The 19,411-nt window shown below is 48.3% G+C and overlaps 1 pseudogene; it reads right to left on the bottom strand.

Moving 5' to 3' along the window:
- Positions 1-19,411, bottom strand: part of LOC147118922 (uncharacterized) — a 155,419-nt pseudogene that overhangs the window by 59,283 nt on the left and 76,725 nt on the right.

The raw sequence follows: 19,411 nt of genomic DNA, 5'->3' as shown, positions 1-19,411 counted from the left end.
GTCTGTGATCACCAGATTTATCCTTTTCCACCACCAATGTTAAACTGACTGGCCTGTGATCACCAGATTTATCCTTTTCCACCACCAATGTTAAACTGACTGGCCTGTAATCACCAGATTTATCCTTCTCCACCACCAATGTTAAACTGACTGGCCTGTAATTGCCAGATTTATCCTTCTCCACCACCAATGTTAAACTGACTGGCCTGTAATTACCAGATTTATCCTTCTCCACCACCAATGTTAAACTGACTGGCCTGTAATCGCCAGATTTATCCTTCTCCACCACCAATGTTAAACTGATTGGCCTGTAATCACCAGATTTATCCTTCTCCACCACCAATGTTAAACTGACTGGCCTGTAATCGCCAGATTTATCCTTCTCCACCACCAATGTTAAACTGACGAGCCTGTAATCGCCAGATTTATCCTTCTCCACCACCAATGTTAAACTGACTGGCCTGTAATTGTCAGATTTATCCTTCTCCACCAGCAATGTTAAACTGACTGACCTGTAATCACCAGATTTATCCTTCTCCACCACCAATGTTAAACTGACTGGCTTGTAATTGCCAGATTTATCCTTCTCCACCACCAATGTTAAACTGACTGGCCTGTAATCACCAGATTTATCCTTCTCCACCACCAATGTTAAACTGACGAGCCTGTAATCACCAGATTTATCCTTCTCCACCACCAATGTTAAACTGACTGGCCTGTAATTGCCAGATTTATCCTTCTCCACCACCAATGTTAAACTGACTGGCCTGTAATTGTCAGATTTAACCTTCTCCACCACCAATGTTAAACTGACTGGCCTGTAATCACCAGATTTATCCTTCTCCACCACCAATTTTAAACTGACTGGCCTGTAATCGCCAGATTTATCCTTCTCCACCACCAATGTTAAACTGACTGGCCTGTAATCGCCAGATTTATCCTTCTCCACCACCAATGTTAAACTGACTGGTCTGTAATCACCAGATTTATCCTTCTCCACCACCAATGTTAAACTGACGAGCCTGTAATCACCAGATTTATCCTTCTCCACCACCAATGTTAAATTGACTGGCCTGTAATCACCAGATTTATCCTTCTCCACCACCAATGTTAAATTTACTGGCCTGTAATCACCAGATTTATCCTTCTCCACCACCAATGTTAAACTGACGGGCCTGTAATCACCAGATTTATCCTTCTCCACCAGCAATGTTAAACTGACGAGCCTGTAATCACCAGATTTATCCTTCTCCACCACCAATGTTAAACTGACTGGTCTGTGATCACCAGATTTATCCTTCTCCACCACCAATGTTAAACTGACTGCCTTGTAATCACCAGATTTATCCTTCTCCACCACCAATGTTAAACTGACTGGCCTGTAATCGCCAGATTTATCCTTCTCCACCACCAATGTTAAACTGACTGGCCTGTAATCGCCAGATTTATCCTTCTCCACCACCAATGTTAAACTGACTGGCCTGTAATTGTCAGGTTTATCCTTCTCCACCACCAATGTTAAACTGACTGGCCTGTAATCGCCAGATTTATCCTCCACCACCACCAATGTTAAACTGACTGGCCTGTAATTGTCAGGTTTATCCTTCTCCCCTTTTATGAACGAGGGTGCACCATTTTCAGTCCTCCAGTCCTTTGGCACCGCCCCTGTCTCTAAGGAGGATTGGAAGATTGTGGCCAGCTCCTCTGCAATTTCTACCCTTCCCTCAGCTACCTCGACTGCATCCCATCCGGACGGTGACTTATCCACTTTAAGAGCCGCCAGTCTTTCTAGTACATCCTCTTTATCTGTTTTTATCTCATCCTGTATCCCAGCAACCTCCTTGTTTACCATAGCTTTGGCAAAGTCCTCTTCCTTGGTAAACACCGATACAAAGTACTCATTTAGTATAACAACAGAAAATGCTGGAAAAACTCAGCAGGTCAGGCAACATCCGTGGAGAGAAATTTGAGTTGACGTTTCGGGTCGAAACCCTTGTTCAAAACTGGAAAGAAAATTAAATAGATCGAAGGCAGGGCTGCGATCGAACAAAAGAAGTAAAAGAGACAATAAAAGGTATTCGAAACCAGACGAGATGGTAATAGGCCAGTGGAGACAAAAGACAGCTGAGATTAGGTGTGAAGTGTACTGGCAGGATAGGCAGGCCTATTACCATCTCGTCTGGTTTCGAATACCTTTTATTGTCTCTTTTACTTCTTTTGTTCGACCGCAGCCCTGCCTTCGACCTATTTTCTTTTCTTTCCAGTTTTGAAGAAGGGTTCGACCCGAAACGTCAACTCAAATTTCTCTCCACGGATGTTGCCTGACCTGCTGAGTTTTTCCAGCAATTTCTGTTGTTATTTCGGATTTCCAGCATCTGCAGTATTTTGCTATCGTACTCATTTAGTACCTCAGCCATGCCTTCTGCCTCCACCAACAGATCTCCATTTTGGTCCCTAATCAGCCCCACCATTCCTCTGACTACTATTTTACTGTTAATATGTCTGTAGAAGACCTTTGGATTCCCTTTTATGTTAGCTGCTAATCTATTCTCATACTGTCTCATTGCCCCTCTTATTTTCTTTTTCACTTGTCCTCTGTACTTTTTATATTCAGCCTGATTCTCCCTTGTATTATCAAGCTGACATCTGTTATATGCCCCTTTTTCTGCTTCATCCGACTCTCTAACTCCTTCCTCATTCAGGGAGCTCTGGCTTTGGTTGCTCTCCCTTTCCCCCTTGAACCAAAACTGTACCCGAACCACCTCCTCTTTTAAGGCCGCCCATTGCTCCATGACTAGGTGATGATGGCGGAAGAAGCTTCGCCTGGAAGAAGTCATCCAAACAGAAGCAGAACCTCCAGTGTGACAAGAGCTGATCGCTCTCCCACCTTAACGCTGAAATCCTTGTGTAGGGGTTTTGGTGTACGCAGTCAGCTTGCCCCTGACTGCTTTTGAGCGGTTCGAATCGCTCCCACACCCCTGTGGTTCTAGACTCCGGACTTAGGTACAGGTTGCGATACAAATTGGAGTAGACAACTGGTTTGGTGCAAGAAAACCGTATTTTATTAAAGGCACAATAAAATTACAACACTGAAAATTACTGGAATAGTTACAGGCATATAAACGTACACTTAATTAAGAATAGGGAACACACGGCACAACGAGAGAAAAATCACATTAATAATCCCCCTATCCTTGTCCCACCCCCAATATCTAACTAAATTGTGCTATAAGGGGCCAGGGATTATGCTCACCCACAAGGGTTTCTTGACAGGTTGAATCCTGTCGATTAAGCCGGTTGCGGTTTTGGGGTTCGCTCTTTGGGGCCTGCCATTGCCACATGGTCCCAGGGCGCGGTGGTGGATTTGTCTGAGTAAAGTACCCTCTTTTCTCCGTTAGAGATAGGGAGTAAAGTCTTTGTTGGGTACTTTATCTTGTAGAGTGGAAAACTTCGGGTTTTGTTCTTCTAGTGGTGGTCTGGTCGTCGAGGTTTTGTTGCAGTTGGGGTTCGGTTGGCAGTCTTCGGTGTCAGCTCGGTCGCGGTGGCCTAGATCATTACCTGTGCAGTGGTAATGATCTGAAGGTATGGTTTACCCGGCCCTTTGTTACCGCGGTGCTCGTGGTCGTTCCTCGTGTAAGGCTGCAGTTGCGGCCTAGTCGCCTTCGGTCTAGCCTGCCCCATGTGCCCCCCTCGTCGCGATGTTCCGTGAGCCTTCCGGTCTGCTTCTTTGCGTTTTGAGTAACCTGGACTTGAGCGTGTGCCTGCTTGTCCCCAACGCTTTACCACACTGCCCTTCTCTGCTTGCTCGTCTCCGTAGCAGTTCGTCTCCCCTTTTGCCTGCTTTCATCTGCTTTTCCTTGGCTACTGGTGGGCCTACAATTGTACTCTTTTGGAAGTTGTTATCTGCGCGCCAAATCAGGGCTAGTTCTTTGTCTAATTTTTGGCAGGCTTGTCTAAGGTGATTATAGTCGTTCACCTTAACTGCTTTTTGGGTGGTTGCCCCGTTGCTAAATGGTCTTTAATGTCTCGGTGTTTGTTATGCATAATGTGAATTGGTATCTTCCTGGCTTGGTAGCTAGTTTAAACTGTAAGCGATTATTTATGCAAAGATTTGATGGGTTCGAGATTAAGTCTTTCCTGAGTTGATTTGTTTCAAAATGAAGAATGCGTATTCTGTATTATCTAGTTGTCTGGCTTCAAAAATAACAAGTCTCCCACAGGCCCAGGCATGTCAGGTTTTTCAAAGCCTTTTTCAACTTGACCTGCTGTTTTGCAGGGTCCTGCTTTCAATCTTGCAGGTTTTTGCCACAAGGTCCAGAAGCCATTTCCTTTAGGGTACGCTTATTAATAACTTGTCCTTTAGGGTCCCTTTATTAATTACTTTGGGGAATGTGGGAATTTTGAGAACCCTACACTTGTTCTTCACATTTATCTGTTGCTTGATGCTTGTGTGAACTGTTAAATGATTAAAGGTAACTTTTGATTAACTAAAGTCCAGAGCAGTGTGTCTTTCTTTGACTGCCTAATGTCCAGTTCCACTAAATCACTGGAATATCTGTATCCCTACACCAGTGGGTATGGAACTGAACCCAGCCAGAATAGTGGGACAGTTTGGAAATGGTGCGATGGGTTTGGATTTCAGCACAGGGATGAGGGAGAGTGTGTGGGACTGGGATTTAGTTTCAGAGGAACAGGAGAGAGTAATGATCCATATAAATGCAAATTGTCTGTTCTGAGTTTCTATCCTGGACTTCCAGTGCTGACTTTTGTAAACTCTTTTTACAGGGGATTAGAAGGGGAGGATTTACAGATCAAACAAACTCCACACCCTGGTCATCTTGTAGATTGTACATCCTGGTATGGATAGCAAGCTGGTTACAAAACAGAGAGCAGGGGTTAGGAGTAGCTACTCCGACTGGCAAAAGGTGGGAAGTGGTGTTCCACAGGGATTGGTGCTGGGATCACTGTTGTTCACCATTTACATAAAGGATTTGGACTCGGGAATCAGAAGTATAATTTCAAAATTAGTCTCTGACACCAAATTGGGGGGTATAGTTAATACTGAGGAAGACTGCGAGAAAATGCAAGAAGACATTAATAAGCTAGCAGAATGGGAGGGTAATTCGTAAATAAATTTCAATATAGCTAAGTGTGAGGTGGTGCATTTTGGTAGGAATAATAAGGCCACACACTACTTGTAACATAAGAATCTAAATGGGGTAGAAGAGCAAAGGGATCTGGGGGTCCAGATACACAAATCACTAAAAGTAGCGACGCAGGTTAATGAGGCCATAACAGGAGCAAACAATGGACTGGGGATCATTTCTAGAGGGATAGAATTGAAAAACAGAAAAGTTATGTTAAACTTGTATAGAACATTGGTTAGACCACACTTGGCGTACTGTGAACAGTTCTGGTCTCCAGATTATAAAAAGGATATAGAGGCACTGGAGAAGGTGGAAAAAGACTTTGCAGGGATGATCCCAGAACTGAGATGTTATACTTATCAGCAAAGGCTGAGCAGGCTGGGGCTCTTTTCTCTAGAATAAAGAGAAGGCCGATGGGTGACCTGATAAAGGTCTTTAAGATTATGAAAAGGTTATATCGGGTGGACCTGGAGAAAATGTTTCCACTTGTGGGGGAGTCCAAAACTACAGGTCATAAATATAACACAGTCTCTAATAAATCCAATGGGGAATTCAGGAGAAACTTCTTTACCCAAAGAGAGGTCAGAATGTGGAACGTGCTACCACAAGGAGTAGTTGAGGCGAATCGCACAAATACATTCATGGGGAAGGTAGATAAGCCCATGAGGGAGAAAGGAATAGAAGGATATGCTAATAGGGTTAGATGAAGAGTGGTGGGAGGAGACTCGTGTGGAGCAGAAACACCGGCATTGACCAGTTGGGCCGAATGGCCTGTTCCTGTGCTGTAGACTCTGTAATTCTATGTAACTCTGTGTAACTATGTCTTCTGACTCCTGACACAGCTGGAAAAGCTTTTACTATTATTTCCACAATTGAGCACCATCTTCCAAAAGATCTCTGAGCTTCTCTAATGGCTGCTTTTGTCTCCCTCAATTGTGGGTGATATTTGTCCCTATTCTCCAAAAACTGAACTTACCTTGATCTGAACTGGGTTCCCCGTGGATGTTCCGGGTCGTGTATTTTTAGTTATACTGGCGTCTAACACACACACATCAATAAAACAGGGAATTCCTGGAAACACGCTGCAGGTCCTTCTTTATCTGGAGATCAAATGTCTGTTGTATAATTGTACCAGCAGTTAACAGGCTCCGGTGAACTCCTCTATCTGCTATTTTAATGCAGACTTTAACCAATTTATTTTATATGGGTTTATTTAAAATGAGTTAACATCTGCATTAAAACGTTAGAGTCAGGACTGTCACACAAACATGTTAAATCTTTGTGGAATAATTACCACTGTAATTTTTAGACTGGAAACTTAAACCTGCCGTTTCACTTTCAGTCAGGAACAGATTGCAGTTTGACACCAATCTCTGATTTGACAGCACGTTCCCAGCATTCACCGTTGTTCTTCCTGACTCTAAACACAGTTGTAAAGGAGCCTTCTGTTCCGTGTCTAGGAGCTCTGAGCCATGGAAGGGAGCGGCTGGGACACATTTCTTACACGCCTCAAGATTAACCCACACGGAGACTTTGCTGTCAATGAAGGGAGACGAGAAAGACCAAAGTGCCGTTTGCCCCTCTCAGTGTGGCCCTGAAGGACTGTGTCCAGGCTGAAGTTCTGTTCCTGCCGTACGATCCTCCCTCAGATTGTCCTTTCTGAGCTCCAGCCAGGTGATGCTAAACACTCAGGTGGGAAAGACAAACATCTACAACAATGTTTTGAAAGCAACGCTAATATATTTGACATATATCCAGAATATTAAACTCCAGCCCAGTTAAAGGAATTATTAACATCAGCAGAAACAAACTCCAACTGTCAGAATGAACATGGTTCAGTCCTGGATGTGGTTAACAGCAGCAATAACAGCAGAATCCAACTCCTGCGGTCACTTGTGAACTTGCTGGTGTCTCAGCATGTGGGAGGACCGAGTGAATCCCTTCCCACACACGGAGCAGGTGAATGGCCTCTCCCCAGTGTGAACTCGCTGGTGTGTCAGCAGGGTGGATGACAGAGTGAATCTCTTCCCACACACAGAGCAGGTGAAAGGCCTCTCCCCAGTGTGAACTCGCTGGTGTATCAGAAGGTCGGATGACTGAGTAAATCCCTTCCCACACTCAGTGCAGATGAACGGCCTCTCCCCATTGTGAACTCGCTGATGTTTCAGAAGGTTGGATGACTGAGTGAATCCCTTCCCACACGTGGAGCAGGTGAACCGTCTCTCTCCAGTGTGAACTCTCTGGTGCATCAGAAGGTAGGATGACTGAGTGAATCCCTTCCCACAGACGGAGCAGGTGAACGGCCTCTCCCCAGAATGAGTGCGCTGGTGTATCGTGAGTTCAGATGATCGCCTGAACCCAGTGCCACAGTGTGAGCATTTGAACGGCCTCTCCCCAGTGTGAGTGTGCTGGTGTACAGTGAGGTCGGATGACTGCCTGAACCCAGTCCCACAGTGAGAGCACCTGAACGGTCTCTCGTCAGTGTGAACATGTTGATGGCACGTCAGTTCCCTGGAACTTTTATAGCACTTCCCACAGTCCGGGCATTTAAAAGGTCTCTCGTCAGTGTGAACTCGCTGGTGATTCAGCAGATTGGATGACTGAGTGAATCCTTTCCCACACTCAGAGCAAGTGAACGGCCTCTCCCCAGTGTGAATGCGCTGGTGTGCCAGCAGGGTGGATGACTGAGCGAATCCCTTCCCACACATGGAGCAGGTGAATGGCCTCTCCCCAGTGTGAACTCGCTGATGTGTCAGTAGGTGGGATGAACGAGTGAAACCCTTCCCACACACGGAACAGGTGAACGGCCTCTCCCCAGTGTGAACTCGCTGGTGTGTCAGGAGGTGGGATGAATTAGTGAATCCCTTCCCACACTCAGAGCAGGGGAATGGCCTCTCCCCGGTGTGACTGCGCTTGTGTCTTTCCAGGTTGGATGATCGGCGGAAGCTTTGTCCACACACAGAGCATGTGTACATTTTCTCTCCGCTGTGAATGGTGCTTTTTGTTTCCATGTTCAAAGGCTGATGATATTCAGGTCCCGATTAATCAAGTGACTCTGTCAGATCTTGATGTGATGTTTTGTTTGAGTTTCCTGTCTTCAAATCCTCCCTTTCTAATGCCCTATAAAACGAATTTAAAACAGGAAAAAGGGAGTGTGAGAGAGAACCCACAAAAACCACAAAGGCAAGTTATGAAATTGAGCTGAATTAACCTGGTCATTTGTGGGGCTGGCACCAGAAAAAAGTGACCATGAAAGCTGCCGGATTGTCGTAAAAACCCAACTGGTTCATTGATGTCCTTCAGGGAAGGGAATCCACCACCTGGTCTGGGCCTACCCACGACTCTGGCCTCTATGGGAGGAGAGAGAGAGAGAGAGAGATGTGGGAGGGCGAGGGGTCGAAGGAGAGAGACTTTATACATCTGCAGCTCGACAACAACTTTGACAAAACCTCCCAAACCCGCAACCTCCAGCTCATAGAAGGACAAGGGAAGCAGGTACATGGGAACACAATCACCACCAAGTTCCCCTCCAAGTCACTCACCATCCTGACTTGGACAAATATCACCGTTCGCTGCTGAGTCAAAATCTGGTAACACCTGGCATTGTGGGAGTACCTTCACCACACGGACTGCAGTCGTTCAAGAAGAAGGCCCACCATCACCTTCTCAACGGGACACTGGGGATTGACAATATATGCTGGCCTTGCTAGCGATGCCCATATCCCAAGAATTAATTTTAAAAATCTGTATGTAAAACGGATTAAAAGCCTTTACAGAAATACTTGTTCCTAAAACAATACTTTTTTACATTGTAGGGACAGTGTCTGTGTAACAACCTAATCTCCCCCAGAATCCACCTCCCTTGACAGTCCCACATTGGAAATTGTTGGGTCCTCCTGGACTCAGAAGTACTGGGGGTTAAACCCAGCAGCTTCTCCTCCATCTCCACTCCAGCTCAAACTGAAGGAACAAAAAGACCTACACAGGCGGCCAGGGACCTACCTTCCGTCAGCCTGCAATAAAACTCTCCCCAACAGCCACTGGCTAATGGCGGCCGCAGCACCCACAATTCCCCGCACCCCAGAAACCGCTCTATCCAAGGCACTGATTTCCCCGCTGAGAGTGTGCATGCTCCCCGGGGCCGCGGGCCATTCTGGGAGCCTGGCTCCTGTCCTTTGCCCCAAGTCGGACTCGGTGGAACCGGCTGAAGAAACACTGGGTTTCCTGGTGCCGGGGCCCTGGCCGCACGTCTGCCGGGCCCAGCCGCTCTGATTCTGATTGAGTTTTTTGATGAGGTAACAGAGAGGGTTGATGAGGGCAATGCGGTTATCGTGTGCATGGATTTCCAAAAGGCGTTCAACAAGTGCCACATAATAGGCTTGCCAGCAAAGTTGAAGCCCATGGAATAAAAGGGACAGTGGCAGCATGGATACGAAATTGGCTAAGTGACAGATAACAGAGAATAGTGGTGAACGGTTGTTTTTGGACTGGAGGAAGGTACACAGTGGTGTTCCCCAGGGGTCAGTACTAGGATCACTGCTTTACTTGATATATATTAATGACTTAGACTTGGTGTACAGGACACAATTTCAAAATATGCAGATGACATAAAACTTGAAAGTATAGTGAACAGTGGGGTGGACAGCGATAGGCTTCAAGAGGACAGAGACAGGTTGGTGGAATGGGCGGACACGTGGCAGATGAAATTTAATGCAGAAAAGTGCGAAGTAATACATTTTGTTAGGAAGAACGAGGAGGGGCAATAAAGGGTACAATTCTAAAGTGGGTGCATGAACAGAGAGACCTGGGGGTATGTGTGCACAAACCGTTGAAGGTGGCAGGGCAGGTTGAGAAAGTGGTGAGGCAGAGAGTCCAAAAGCAAGGAAGTTCTGATGAACCTTTATAAAACACTGGTTCGGCCTCAACTGGAGTATTGTGTCCAATTCTGGGCACCGCACTTTATGAAGGATGTGAAGGCCTTAGAGAGGGTGCAGAAAAGATTTACAAGAATGGTTCCAGGGATAAGGGATGAGGGACTTCAGTTCCGTGGATATACTGGAGAAGCTGGGGTGGTTCTCCTTAGAGCAGAGGAGGTTGAGGTGAGATCTGATAGAGGTGTTCAAAATCATGAGAGTTCTGGACAGAGTAGAGAGAAACTGTTCCCATTGGCGGAAGGGTCGAGAACCAGAGGACACAGATTTAAGGTGATTGACAGAAGAACCAAAGGCGACATGAGGAAAAACTTTTTTATGCAGCGAGTGGTTAGGATCTGGAATGCACTGCCTGAAAGGGTGGTGGAGGCAGATTCAATCACGGCTTTCAAAAGGGAATTGGATAAGTACCTGAAGGAAAGACATTTGCAGGGTTACGGGGAAAGGGCGGGGAGTGGGACTCGCTGAAGTGATCTTGCAGAGAGCCGGCATGGGCTCGACGGGCCGAATGGCCTCCTTCTGTGCTGTAACCATTCTATGATTCTATAAAATATTAGAAAGTTTGTTCCACAGAAGCACGGGTTTTATCTGCCTTTATTGATTAATTTAAAAAGTCTCTATTAAAACCTTAGCCAGTGTGTTGTGAGACAAAGAGCCTTGTGTCCAATAAGGGGAATAAAGGCCCACAGCCTCCCCTGGCCCCGGGCCCTGAACAAGGGACTGGAGAAACTCGCTGCCCTGCGGATCAGACAATCAGCCGGCGCTAGTCCCGCCCCTTGGGCTCCCCGATTGGTTGGAGGACCCGCCGCCGGCTCGCACCTCCAGCCCCGCCCCGCTCGCTCCCTATTGGTCGGAAGCTCCCGTCAATCAGGCCGTGGGCCCGGGTCACGTGCCCCGAGGAGATCACGAATTCGTCCAACCGACGCCGCTCATCCGGGGCCTCGCGGACTCTCAGGTTTTTCTATTTCGCTTTATTCGCTCCCGATCCACCCCTCCCCCCACCCCGCGCGATTCTCCACCCAATCGGAGCGGAGAAAACTCACTTTGCGTCACCGATCGCGACTCTGCAACCGACACCAAGGCCTTTCCCGGAATGACCCGCGCCGGCTCCGTCCGACAGGACCCGAGTGCGCCTGCGCAGTTCCGAGTGGGGGAGGGGTTTGGTCTCCTCTGGACATGCGCAGTTAATACCCTTGGTGACCGGGAGGCGTCGCTGTGCAGGACTCGGCCCAAACCGCCGTCCCGCGTGCGCATGCGCGGACTCTGAGCTATCAATCAGCCAGATGCGGTCTCTGGTGCATTTATATAGCGCCTTTCATAACCACCAGTCGTCTTGAAGCGCTTTACAGCCAATTAAGTACTTTTGAAGTACAGTCACTGTTGTAATGTAGGAAATGCGGCAGTCAATTAGCGCACAGCAAGCTCCCACAAACAGCAATGTGATAATGACCAGATAATCTATCATTTTGTTATCTCTGTTTCTCTCTCTACGGATGCTGCCTGGCCTGCTGAGTGTTTCCAGCATTTTCTGTTGTTATTTCAGATTTCCAGCATCCGCAGTATTTTACTATTATCCTTTTGTTATGTTGATTGAGGGATAAACATTGGCTAGGACACCGGGGATAATTCCCCTGCTCTTTCCCACATTACAACAGTGACTACACCTCAAAAGTACTTTATTGGCTGTACAGCACTTCAAGACGTCTGCTGGTCATGAAAGCACTATATAAATGCAAGTCTTTCTTTCTCAAAATAGTGTCATGGGATCTTTTACATCCACCTGAGAGAGCAGACAGGGCCTCAGTTTAATGTCTCATCCGAAAGACGCCACCTCTGACACTGCCTCAGTACTGCACTGGAGTGTCAGCCTGGATTTTTGTGCTCAAGTCTCTGGAGTGGGACGTGAACTGACAACCTGTAGAAGTGCCTTACTTCTTAGCTCTGGGTAATGACTCAATACACACTTGGATTCGTCAGACGGACAGGCCTTTTATTTTACTTCTCTTGCAAGGGGAATCAGCACCTCCACTCAAGGGGTGAGGCTACTATTCCAATGATACAGTGTAAACGTTCTATATTTATACAGTGTAACAAACAAGTTTGATTGAAATCCCTTTGTTCCTCTATCAGGATACATTTTAGATTAATCATCAGGTAGAAATAACATATTGACAGAAGGATCCTGGACACATAAGTCAACCGTTAATCTATAACAGGGCATGAATCGTGTAACCGGAGGTCCTCTTTAATCATATATAAGGGAGGCAAGCTTTGCTTTCGGTCACAAGTTATCAGGTCATTGGTACATCAAAGAAACTCATTATTCCACTTCTACATTCTCATTAGGTGGGCAGGCATCTGTTCTTGGCTGTAGTTCGAGTACGTGCAATAGCTCTAGTTACACATCGACACTTGCCCAGTGTCAAGTCTGAAAACTTTTACCCAGCAAGCACTTGAAATTAACCCCTTATATCATGTAGATTTCCTCAAACCTTATGCCTCAGAGGCGAGAGTGCTACCAACTGTCATCTTCCAAAATTCTATAGATTATGGAACAGTTCCTGCAGATTGGAGGGTGGCAAATGTAATCCTACTATTTAAAAAAGGAGGGAGAGAGAAAACAGGGAACTACAGACCGGTTAGCCTAACATCAGTAGTAGGGAAAATGCTAGTCTATTAGAAAGGATGTGATAACAGGACACTTAGAAAATATCAATAGGATTAGACAAAGTCAACCTGGATTTATGAAAGGGAAATCGTGTTTGACAAACCAATGGAGTTTTTTGAGGATGTAACTGGTAGAATAGATAAGGGAGAACCAGTGGATGTGGTGTATTTGGATTTTCAGAAGGCCTTTGATAAAGTCCCACATAAGAGTTTAGTGTGCAAAATTAAAGCACATGGGATTGGGGGTAATATACTGGCATGGATTGAAAATTGGTTAACAGACAGGAAACAGAGTAGGAATAAATGGGTCTTTTTCAGGGTGGCAGGCGGTGACTAGTGGGGTACCGCAGGGATCAGTGCTTGGGCCCCAGCTATTCACAATATATATCAATGATTTGGATGAGGGAACCAAACGTAATATATCCAAGTTTGCTGACGACACAAAACTAGGTGGGATTGTGAGTTGTGAGGAGGATGCAAAGAGGCTTCAAGGCGATTTAGACAATTTGAGTGAGTGGGCAAATACATAGCAGATGCAGTATAACATGGATAAATGTGAAGTTATCCACTTCGGTAGGAAAAACAGAAAGGCAGAGTATTATTTAAATGGTGATAGATTGGGAAATGTTGATGTATAGAGGGTCATGGGTGTCCTTGTACACCAGTCACTGAAAGCAAACATGCAGGTGCAGCAAGCAGTTAGGAAGGCAAATGGTATGTTGGTCTTCATTGCAAGAGGATTTGAGTACAGGAGCAAGGATGTCTTACTGCAGTTATACAGGGCCTTGGTGAGACCACACCTGGAGTACTGTGTGCAGTTTTGGTCTCCTTATCTAAGAAAGGATATACTTGTCATAGAGGGAGTGCAGCGAAGGTTCACCAGACTGATTCCTGGGATGGCAGGACTGTCGTATTAGGAGAGATTGGGTCGACTAGGTCTGTATTCACTAGAGTTTAGAAGAATGAGAGGGGATCTCATTGAAGCGTACAAAATTCTGACAGGGCTAGACAGACTGTGTGGTAAACCACTGTTATAGTTATCACTGTATATTGTTCTCACTGTTCTCACTGTCACATCACTACACGAGGTCGCCTCTTGTCGCACTGTTATACCTGGGCTGACCACCTCCGACTCCGCCCATTACCTGCCCAGGTATAAAGGTAGCTGACTGGCTAGTATTCCTCCCTGTTGGATCGGATCACCCACGAGGGTGGGCTCTGTTATTTAGCCAATAAAAACCTTCAGTTACGTTCTTAACTCGTCGCCTTTTATTGGACTAATTGATAGGCATATCAATTTTATTGGCTAAATTTTAAAGATGTCTGATAATGAACAGCAACAGCAAGGAGCTCACCCAGCAGCACAGCAACAGCAGCCTCCAGACAACGGGCCACACCAGCCGGCTTGGCTGCAAGCCTTGAAACCACCATACCTGGATCTAAACCCACAGGCACCAAACGCAGCCCTCAACTTCAAACACTGGCTGGACTGCTTCGAATCCTACCTGGAAGAATCCGGCGCCCCGCAGAGATCCAAACTAAGACTTCTGAACGCCCAAGCGAGCCCGAGAGTATACGCACTCATACAGGACACGACTACGTACGAGGCCGCTATCAACCTACTGAAACAGCAGTACCGCAGCCCGGTAAATTACATGTACACCAGGCACCTCCTAAGATCCCGCCCGCAACAGCCAGGAGAGTCTGTAGCTGAATTTTTACGGGCGCTAAGAGCACTCGGCAGGAACTGTGACTTTAAAGCGGTGACGGCTGTTGAAAATACGGAAGATAATATCCGCGATGCCTTTGTGAAAGGCCTACGGTCCGACTACTCACGGCAAAGACTGCTTGAAGCTAAAGACCTCGACCTGGACAAAGCTGAAGCCCTCGCTCTCTCCCTGGAGGTGGCCCATCAGGACCAGGAGGCGTTTTCCAGGTACTGCTCGCGACCCTGGGACTCGGGCCCGACCCCTACCGCAATACCCTTCGCAGCGCCGCCCCCGGGACCTACCTCAGCGTCGGCGTCCTGGACCCGACCGGGCCCGCCACCCCCGGTACCGGCTCCGACATCGGGCACCCGCGATCGGGCCGCCGGCTGCTTCTTTTGCGGCCAGGAGAAGCACCCGAGGTCGCGCTGCCCAGCCAGGAACTCTACCTGCACAACCTGCAGGAAGAAAGGCCATTTCTCTAAGGCCTGCAGGAGCGGATCTTCAGAGGCCAGCAGTGCCTCATGCGAACTGTGGGGGCGGCCATCTTCTTTCACGGCAACTGAGGCCAGTATCCCCACACGTGAGTCATGGGGGCGGCCATCTTTGATCAAGGCAACCGACCCCAATAGTGCCTCATGTGAGTTATGGGGGCAGCCATCTTCTCCGCCATTTTGTCCTACCTCGTGGGAGACGCCATTTTACACACCACGCCCGACTGCCACCGGGCCCCCGGACCCGACGACCGCCTCGCCCGCAGACGACAACGACTACACGCTAGCCTCCGTCACTCTGGATCAAGCCCGCCCACACCACCTGTCCAAGTCGATGATGGACATCAAAGTAAACGGCCACGCCACGACCTGCCTGTTCGACAGCGGAAGCACGGAGAGCTTCATCCACCCAGACACGGTGAGCCACTACTCCCTCCCTGTCCTGCCAACGCGCAACCGAATCTCGATGGCATCGAGGTCCCACGCCACGGACATTAGCGGCTACTGTGCTGTGACCTTGTCGGTTAAGGGTACAGAGTATAAAAACTTTAAACTCCTCGTCCTCCCCCAGCTCTGCGCTGCCGTCCTACTAGGGCTGGACTTCCAATCCCACCTCCAAAGTGTAACCCTAGCATACGGTGGACCCCTCCCCCCACTCACAGTCGACAACCAGCGAAGGTTAAACCGCCCACCGCGTAACACCTGCAGCCTATCCACCCTCAAGGTGCCGCCACCTTCCCTGTTCGCTAACCTCACCCCCGACTGCAAACCCGTCGCTACCAAGAGCAGGCGGTACAGCGCTGGGGACAGAGCTTTCATTAGCTCTGAGGTGCAGCGTCTCCTGAAGGAGGGCATCATCGAGGGGAGCAACAGCCCCTGGCGTGCCCAGGTCGTGGTCGTTAAGACCGGCGATAAAAATCGCCTGGTCATCGACTACAGCCAGACCATAAACAGATACACCCAGCTGGACGCATACCCCCTTCCCCGCATATCTGACATGGTCAATCAGATTGCACAATACCGCGTATTCTCGACCATCGACCTTAAGTCGGCCTACCACCAACTCCCTATCCACCCCGAGGACCGCCAGTACACCGCCTTCGAGGCGAATGGGCGCCTATACCACTTCCTTAGGGTCCCCTTCGGTGTCACCAACGGGGTCTCGGTCTTCCAAAGGGAGATGGACCGGATGGTTGACCAGAACGGACTGCAGGCCACATTCCCCTACCTAGATAACGTCACCATCTGCGGCCGCGACCGGCAGGACCACGACGTGAATCTGGAGAAATTCCTCCGTACGGCCCAACGGCTGAACCTCACCTACAATAAGGAGAAATGCGTGTTTAACACAGCGCGCCTTGCCATCCTTGGCTGTGTAGTAGAGAACGGAGTCATCGGCCCCGACCCCGAAAGAATGCGCCCCCTCATGGAGCTACCCCTCCCCCACTGTCCAAAAGCACTTAGGAGAACCCTGGGGCTTTTCGCCTACTATGCCCAATGGGTACCCAATTATGCGGACAAAGCCAGACCCCTCCTGAAAACCACATCCTTCCCCCTCACGGAAGAGGCGTGCGCGGCCTTCTCCCTCATTAAGGGAGACATAGCCAAGGCCACAATGCACGCAGTGGATGAGTCAATCCCCTTCCAAGTGGAGAGCGATGCATCCGACTTCGCCCTAGCCGCTACCCTTAACCAGGAGGGTAGGCCGGTAGCCTTCTTCTCAAGGACCCTACAGGGCCCCGAGACCCGACACTCGTCGGTCGAGAAGGAAGCCCAGGCAATTGTGGAGGCAGTACGGCGCTGGAGGCACTACTTGGCAGGCAAACGATTTACCCTCCTCACCGACCAACGCTCGGTTGCCTTCATGTTTAATAACAAGCTGAGGGGCAAGATCAAGAACGACAAAATCTTGAGGTGGAGAATCGAGCTTTCCACCTATGATTATGAGATCTTGTACCGGCCCGGTAAACTGAACGACCCCCCTGATGCTCTTTCACGCATTACATGCGCCAGCGCGCAAAGTGATAGACTTCAGACCCTCCACAATGACCTCTGCCACCCCGGAGTCACCAGACTCTACCATTTCATTAAGGCCCGCAACCTGCCATACTCCATCGAGGAGGTCAGGACCATGACCAGGAACTGCCAGATCTGTGCTGAGTGCAAACCGCACTTCTATAAGCCGGACAGAGCAAGCCTGATCAAGGCCACCCGCCCCTTCGAGCGTCTGAGCATCGACTTCAAGGGGCCCCTACCGTCATCCGACCGTAATGTGTACTTCCTCAACATCGTTGATGAGTACTCCCGTTTCCCCTTTGCCTTCCCCTGCCCAGACATGACCAGTAACACGGTCATTAAATGCCTGAACAAACTCTTCGCCTTGTTCGGGTTCCCGAACTATATACATAGTGACCGGGGCGCCTCCTTCATGAGCGAGGAACTCCGTCAGTTCCTATTGGAGAGGGGTATTGCAGCAAGCAGGACCACCAGCTACAACCCCCGAGGGAACGGCCAGGTGGAAAGAGAGAACGCGACGGTATGGAAGGCCACCCTCTTAGCCTTAAAGTCTAAGGGCCTCCCAACCTCCCGCTGGCAAGAGGTCCTCCCGATTGCGCTGCACTCCATCCGGTCACTACTTTGCACTGCCATTAACACCACCCCCCATGCCCGAATGTTTGTCTTCCCCAGGAAGTCGACTACGGGAACCACCCTACCAACCTGGCTGACCTCTCCGGGACCCGTCTTGCTGCGAAAGCACGTGAGGGCCCATAAAACGGACCCCCTGGTCGAGAAGGTGAACCTCCTGCACGCCAACCCCCAGTACGCCTATGTGGCTTACCCAGACGGACGGGAGGACACTGTCTCCTTACGAGACCTCGCACCCTCACCCCCCCCTCCCAACCCCCCGAGTCCAGCCGAGGTAAACGGCATGCCGGAACCCCACGAGCCTTTGCCGACGACGCAGACACCAGCTTTAACACCGGATAATGTAACACCGCCGCTGCGACGATCGGAGAGGCTAACGAAGCCTCCGGACAGACTGACATACCAGAGCTGGTAATACACTTCACCCCGCCGGACTCTAATCTAAACAAGGGGTGAATGTGGTAAACCACTGTTATAGTTATCACTGTATATTGTTCTCACTGTTCTCACTGTCACATCACTACACGAGGTCGCCTCTTGTCGCACTGTTATACCTGGGCTGACCACCTCCGACTCCGCCCATTACCTGCCCAGGTATAAAGGTAGCTGACTGGCTAGTATTCCTCCCTGTTGGATCGGATCACCCACGAGGGTGGGCTCTGTTATTTAGCCAATAAAAACCTTCAGTTACGTTCTTAACTCGTCGCCTTTTATTGGACTAATTGATAGGCATATCAGACTGGAGGATGTTTCCCCTGGCTGGGTGGTCTAGAATGAGGGGTCACAGTCTCAGGATATGGGGGAGGACATTTAGGACTGAGATGAGGAGAAATTTCTTCACTCAGAGGGTGGTGAACCTGTGGAATTCTCTACCACAGAAGGCTGTGGCGGCCAAGTCACTGAATATATTTAAGAAGGAGATAGATAGATTTCTAGACACAAAAGACATCAAGGGGTATGGGGAGAGAGCGGGAATATGGTATTGAGATAGTGGATCAGCCATGATCATATTGAATGGCGAAGCAGACTCGAAGGGCCGAATCGCCTACTCCTGCTCCTATTTTTCTATGTTTCTCTATGTTTCTAAGCTGCGACTACACTGGCGATATTTATATTTAACTTGTTTACTACATTATTGATCTGGCCCTGCCCAAACCATAACCACAAGGATATCTGTGCATTGTTCTGACTGTGACCACAAGGCTGTGTCACTATCACACACACGCACCGTTTCCTTCTTTCACATCTCCATACACAGACCATCTCTTTACACATCCCCTTCTATCCTCAATCAACGTCATTGAAAAATAGATTATCTGGTCAATATCACATTGCTGTTTGTGAGAGCTTGCTGTGCAGAAATTTCCTATATTAGAACAGTGACTACACTTCAAAAGTACTTCCTTGTGTGTAGGGTTGCAAAATTCTGGGAATTTTTAAAAGAGGAAACTTTCCATGGGAATTTAGAGTTTTTTTGCACACTGATGGTTTTTGTCTCTGACCCTTATATTATCTTTGTCGTCAAAATAGACATACTGTTCCATACAAATAAAAACAGGCTTTCAAAACTTTATTTAGGTTATAATTTTGAACTTTATTGAACCCCCACAAAAAAGACCCATCTAAAATAAAATAAGAGCGTCAGCTTATTTAGCCTATAATTTGTCCTTATTTTGTCCCTTTGAGTCTTCTACTCATGAGTCTTCTGAGTCTTCTACTCCTCATTGCTCCTCCTGATTCTCTGACTCTGGCTCTGACGTGTCCATTTCCTCCTCTGTGTCAGTGTCTAGCTGTGTGGTGGACACTTCTGTATCTGGCTC

This window comes from Somniosus microcephalus, chromosome 4 (assembly GCF_052327205.1).
Source record: "Somniosus microcephalus isolate GS21.2 chromosome 4, FLI_Smic_1.0, whole genome shotgun sequence".
Taxonomy (NCBI): domain Eukaryota; kingdom Metazoa; phylum Chordata; class Chondrichthyes; order Squaliformes; family Somniosidae; genus Somniosus; species Somniosus microcephalus.
This window is presented reverse-complemented; position numbering and strand designations above follow the sequence as displayed.